Raw genomic sequence first — 6,939 nt, forward strand, 5'->3', positions numbered from 1 at the left:
CTATAAAAGTGCTCAAACTGCGAGTTGTTTCCATTTGCTCCAAATTTAATCCCTAATATTATTGCTATGACAACCTGAGACACAAACATCTGAACTCCTCCCTCCATCAAATCCAACCAATTGGCTTCATATAACTTGGGCCCAATCAAGAAGTTCAAATCAGTAATGCGCTCATCCTCCCGGAAAAGTGTAGCTGTAAGCCCAAGTTTACAATGAGACTTTGTAATGCTAATGACTTTACGAAACATATGTGCTGGAACCACATGTACCTCATCCATAATAATAGGCGTCCCCAATTTAAAGTGCCGCGTGCTCATTACCCTGCTCTGATGCATGCCACCAAAGGGTGTGTGTACGTTGATGTCGTTCAACATCACTGCAGAAAGCTGACTTTCCTATGCATATATCATATTCCCCAAACTTATCAAGAATCCATGCAGCATTACTCTGTGCAACCTCATATCCAAGCTCAGCAACTCTCGAGTACAATAGCAGAGCTCTGCCTGTTTGCCCTTTTAAGTAACACTCTAATGCCCATCGCAACAAGGATCCCCAAGTTCCTCTCTTAAGATCCTTTTTCAGACCAATCCCTTTCTGGAACATTTTTGCTAATTGATAGAAGGCCTTTGGTTGACCAGCATTGGCTGTTGTTATAAAATACCTGGAAGTTACTTTAATGTCTTTCTTCACACCCAGTCCTTTAAAGTACAAAACTCCTAGATTGTAATGCCCATGACCATGGGGTCATCATTTTCAGTTGCCTTTTTGAAGAATTCTCTTGCCTTTGTATAATTTTTCTTTTCTACTCCATGACCCTTCATATACAAATAGCCAATGCCATTATATGCATAAATTTCACCGAGAAATTCCATCGAATTTGAGTCTCCTTGAATTGAGATTGTCTCTCTCAATTTTGTGATTATATGTGATGCCATTTCTTCTTTACCTTCAGATATTGCAGTTGCACATTGAACTAACAGCTGTTTGGAAGAGCTCCCTGTATGAACATTATCTTGCCGGTGACCAGTTGATGCATATGCTTCTTGTTGCAAAGAATTAGTTTGTGAAACAGAACATGAATCAAAGATATTTGCAACACTGGGATAACCTATGCTTCCATTAGAATAATCCTTCAAGGTTGTGGTCTCCATCGGAGAATGCATAGGGGAATCCTCATACAGGAGGTTTTCTATTGTGTCTGCCCATTCCCTATCAATATATGTGCTTTGAGCGGGGCTAATGATACTTGCTTCATCAATATCACTAAAAAGTTCTCTCTCCAAATCTTGCAGCCATTGCATGATGTATTCTGGATTTTCATCAAAGATACTACCATGTATAGCTCCTCTTTGGCAATCTAATGACGGAAAATTTAGGTAACCTGATGTATGTTCCCCTGTGAGATTTTCACTAGATGCAGATTTCTGGAGGGAAGCAGAACTCTGTACAATAGGCATTCTAGGATATTGACCTCTACTGGATACCAGAACTTCGGCCAATGTAGCGGGATTATAGGAAAAACCTTGAGAATAAAACACAACAGTATTATTTGTATATTGATGATAAGATCCAGCACTGTGACATGTCGAGTCAGATATTCCCACAGAATCCATAGGAGACAACTGTGAAATATTGGCTATGGATTCGAACAAATCCTCAATTTCGTAGCGCAGCCTAAAACATGTTGCGCTGTGAAACTACAAAAAGGCTTTATGCACTGCGGAAACACTTCAAAATTATTTCATAAGCTACGAAATAACCTAAAGAGCTTTGTGACACATAGTAACTTTTGAACAAAACTGACACATGGCTATGAGACGGGGATGAATGAGAATGACCGGCGATGAATGAGAATACATAGTTGACTCAAGACTCTAAAAACAAAAATCAAACTTAGACTAGCACCGAATTTTTTTTTTTACCATCAAACTAATGTGAGCGGTTTTGAAATTAGAATTCTTAAGTGATAACAGTGGCTCCACTTGGGATAGTGTGCTCCTGTAGTACACTAAGAACTCGCAGGTCCAGTGCTTTGTCTTCTTTATTACAAACGGAAATTTTCTTGACAAACATCCCTTTCCAGCGTCTTGGGCCTTCACCTCGGGCTTAAGCTTGATGATCACTATAGGAGAAAGAAATCTACATCTACTGAAAAAAACGCTCAGTCAACCTTGAGCTTATTTGCATTTTCCTACCTACCTACCCTAACAATTCAAATTTCTTTCAGCTCAATCAATGTGAAATTTCCAATGTAGCCAATCATTTGTCTTATCTGATATTTGATTTCTTTGACTGCATCGGAGTTCAGAGCCAATATGATATTGTGATGACCACTGCCACTGAAATTGCCTCTGATCTTCATAGAAAAACTGAAACACTGGAGAGTAAAACTCTTCCATATATTTGGCTATAGGATCCCAGAATACATGATCAGCTTGATGATTCTTGTAACTTTCTAGTTGTGCAAACTGATCTTCAACAACAGTGTACACTTCCTCAATCGTGAAAGAGAAAGGAAGCAACACTCTCTCCTTGTGTTCTGCCATAGAAAGCTTCTGAAAATAATGATCATGATTATGAAGACTATATGCCTGAATTTGACCTTGTAAACCTTCAATGTCTTTCTCAATGTCATTAGCAACTTCATTCAAAAATTTCATCTTATCCTCTGCCTTACACTCAAATGATTTTAGATACGAGGACAAGGACAAAGAAAAATTTTCATCTGTTTCTCCATTACTATGATCATTATTCCATTGTTTGAAACCTTGAATTGAAGGAGATTTTGCCACCAACTCTGATCTATCTATCCATTCCTCCAAAAACATAAACCAAAAGTCTTCAAATGACTTGATGGATTTGGCAGGAAAGCTTTCAATCCACCGTTTACATTTCCCTTGAAATGAATCATAGAACAACATAATGCAAACATCCTCATGTTTAACTCTAAGAAGCTCAGTAAAATCACAGAAATCTGATATATGCTTCAAAGTTAAACTCAAATCTTCTCCATTGAATTTTGGACCATTCCTTAGAAAATATGCATCCTTGGGAAAATGATTTGGGAAACCATGAATTCCTGAAAAATTTATGCATGCATACCTTGAAATAAGAATGGTAGCATCTGGGTCCTTCATAACTCCAATGGAATCACCATGAATGTATGAATTTAGAATTTTTCAACAATGGAGTCGCCAAGGTAGATTTGCAGCCTCGAAAACCTTCTGAGCTCTTGCTACCTTCAGAAGTTCAGCTTCATAATTTCGGGAATGAGTAATCTTCAGACTCCCTGCAGACGCACCAAAATGTTATCTCAAAATCAGGCCCTGGAAGGCTGTAGACCAGGAAGACTTCAAGTAACTGTTTCAAACCAATCTTTTGACTAAGGCTTAGCCTCCTTAGCCTAAGAGGGCTCTCTCATAGGGTTATTGATTTTGATTAAGAATAAGATGGCTAACTCTTGTGAAATAGCAGTGATAAAAATGAATGCTGGAAATACATTAAACAAGTTTCCATTGGGCCTATGGAGTCAATAACACCTCAGTAAACAATGATACTGCCTTTACATAGAAGTCAGGGCATTTAGCATTTGGATGTTCAGAACACAACTCATAAAAACCATAGTTCATAAATGCATACAGGAAATCAGAGCACAATCAGTGAATTTTGAGTGATTACACATCTATGCAACTGTAAAAGACATTAAGGAAAGAATAAAATCACACATTCTGAACATGGAAATCCTTCATGAATCCTGAGAAGAAAAGCAGCCAAATTGTATTACTGAAACTCTGTCTTTACATAAGCCAAAACAGTCCTCTGTTATAAAATTTCCAACCCTCATTACATTGTTGTTTCATCTATATATAGAACTCTTATTCTAACTAATCGATATTCCTCCTCAAGCATGAGGGGAATTCGAAAACTACTTCTAATGACACCTATTAACCCTTTTAACTAACTAATTAATACAACTGACTGTTGACTGGAGTTTTTGAGATCTAAATCAACTAGGATTCTAACACCGTGACAGTCTTGGTCTACAATCAATTTCGTTCTTTGACATCCGGTTCCCTTCTGGCGGTGGCTGTGATGGACCTTTAATGCTTCATGTTTGATCTTCAATGACACATCTTTTCCGTTTCCCTGAAACATAGAAAACTGCCCCTGTTTGTCGGTCCTTGATGTGCTGTAAGCCTTTCCCACTTAACTAGATATTCTTGGACCTCATTGTTAGAATTAATCTTTGTTGTTCTGTCTGCAAAGACCCTCTCAACCTGTCTATATTGAGTGAGAAGCTCTCGCTCCATTTCCTTGCTGACATTTCTATTAGATATATGTGTCCAAATTAGTTATGCTTCTTTCCACCAGCCAATAGGTGGGATATTTGTAGACCCCTGCTGAAAGCTTGATTAAATAGCAACCGAGTCTGAAATTCTGAGACAAAAGGGAACCATGCAAGCACTGCTACAGGGGTAAAAATCACTAGGCCCATTACATATTCATATCCACGTGCAAGATCCCTTATCGAATCCTAGAAACCAATCTTAACCACCACCGGTCTGCATGTTTGTGCTATCTGTAGTAAAGCCCAACATGTTGGCATAAAGGCTACAATGCTTGCAAATAAATCTCCTACAGTCATATGAAAGGCAGAAAATAGTGTTTCAATAGTTATGACAAATCCAAGGAATAGGAAGAGTTTGAGTAGTCTGAACATTAGCTGGAAATCTGCGCTAATTTTTTTTTCGTCCCACAGACACCACCTTCAATACCAGCATTATAGCCAAAATAACAAGCCATGACTCGTATCAAAAAGAAATTCCAACGGCCATGAGCCTAGTGGATGTATAGCTTCACAACCAGAGATTTGACGATGTATAGTTCCTTCTCTATTGCATCTGAAATCTAAGGATCCGCCAACAAAATGTCATCTAGAACATGCCCATTTGTGTGAACTTTTTGTTGTCGTATCTTTGTGCTGCTCCATTTTGGTCGTCCAACACTAGAAAGCAGATAACTGAGATCCAGTTGCTGAGTCTTCATGAGGGATATGCGCCTTGGTCTTAGCAAATCTGTTCTTCCAATAATATCATCCAACTTCGCATAACCCAGCTGTGCAAGAATACCTCTAACCTCTTCTGCAACATACAAGAAAGAGTTAACCAAATCTCCAGGTACACCAGGAAACCGTGCCCGCAATTCCTCTCTCTGGCTTCATAGTTCTTACAATCCATGCATTTGCAATTTTCTGAGCATAAAATATTTGCTTGGAAACATTCGCAATACTTTTTCAAACATCCAGACTTCTAAAAGACTTTGGCAACCGATACAATGATGCATCTTGGAGCCTGTCAAGGACATTTTTATAGTTGATATCGCTGAGCAGGTTTTCTTCACATGCATCCTTCAAATCATCGATGTCATATTTATCCGCTGCTCAAAGCAGAGCCAACCTGTGTGTGTAAAACTCATTAGCAGTAAGACATCCATATATATATAGCTCGAAACAGCCTTGCATGCATCAATAGATATGTCATCGATATTAATTGTCGATGATTCCTTTTCCTTCAAGTCATGAGCAAACATATTTTCAAAGACAAGTGATCTAGCAGCTAGAATAGCACGGTGAGCACCAATGCTCCCATATAGGACAAGCTTCTGAATTTGTGTAACGTCGGCACCGCCCTGATTGTCCTCTATAAAAATGCTCAAACTGCGAGTTGTTTCCATTTGCTCCAAATTTAATCCCTAATATTATTGCTATGACAACCTGAGACAAAAACATCTGAACTCCTCCCTCCATCAAATCCAACCAATTGGCTTCATATAAATTGGGCCCAATCAAGAAGTTCAAATCAGTAATGCGCTCATCCTCCCGGACAAGTGTAGCTGTAAGCCCAAGTTTACAATGAGACTTTGTAATGCTAATGACTTTACGAAACATATGTGCTGGAACCACATGTACCTCATCCATAATAATAGGCGTCCCCAATTTAAAGTGCCGCGTGCTCATTACCCTGCTCTGATGCATGCCACCAAAGGGTGTGTGCACGTTGATGTCGTTCAACATCACTGCAGAAACCTGACTTTCCTATGCATATATCATATTCCCCAAACTTATCAAGAATCCATGCAGCATTACTCTGTGCAACCTCATATCCAAGCTCAGCAACTCTCGAGTACAATAGCAGAGCTCTGCCTGTTTGCCCTTTCAAGTAACACTCTAATGCCCATCGCAACAAGGATCCCCAAGGTCCTCTCTCTGCAACAAGCTTATAGAATGTAGTGGCCATCTTAAGATCCTTTTTCAGACCAATCCCTTTCTGGAACATTTTTGCTAATTGATAGAAGGCCTTTGGTTGACCAGCATTAGCTGCTGTTATAAAATACCTGGAAGTTACTTTAATGTCTTTCTTCACACCCAGTCCTTTAAAGTACAAAACTCCTAGATTGTAATGCCCATGACCATGGGGTCGTCATTTTCAGCTGCCTTTTTGAAGAATTCTCTTGCCTTTGTATAATTTTTCTTTTCTACTCCATGAACCTTCATATACAAATAGCCAATGCCATTATATGCATAAATTTCACCGAGAAATTCCATCGAATTTGAGTCTCCTTGAATTGAGATTGTCTCTCTCAATTTTGTGATTATATGTGATGCCATTTCTTCTTTACCTTCAGATATTGCAGTTGCACATTGAACTAACAGCTATTTGGAAGAGCTCCCTGTATGAACATTATCTTGCCGGTGACCAGTTGATGCATATGCTTCTTGTTGCAAAGAATTAGTTTGTGAAACAGAACATGAATCAGAGATATTTGCAACACTGGGATAATCTATGCTTCCTTTAGAATAATCCTTCAAGGTTGTGCTCTCCATCGGAGAATGCATAGGGGAATCCTCATACAGGAGGTTTTCTATTGTGTCTGCCCATT

The 6,939-nt window shown here is 38.9% G+C and overlaps 1 pseudogene; it reads right to left on the reverse strand.

Annotated features, from left to right (window-relative positions):
- Window positions 1–5,993: 5,993 nt before the first annotated feature.
- LOC149211397 (ERAD-associated E3 ubiquitin-protein ligase component HRD3 pseudogene) lies at window positions 5,994–6,448 on the reverse strand (annotated as a pseudogene).
- Between the last annotated feature and the right edge of the window lie 491 nt (window positions 6,449–6,939).

Source organism: Pinus tabuliformis, chromosome 1_1 (assembly GCF_031772625.1).
Source record: "Pinus tabuliformis cultivar Carrire ecotype Pingquan chromosome 1_1, CPIR1, whole genome shotgun sequence".
In the NCBI taxonomy this organism is placed as follows: Eukaryota; Viridiplantae; Streptophyta; class Pinopsida; order Pinales; family Pinaceae; genus Pinus; species Pinus tabuliformis.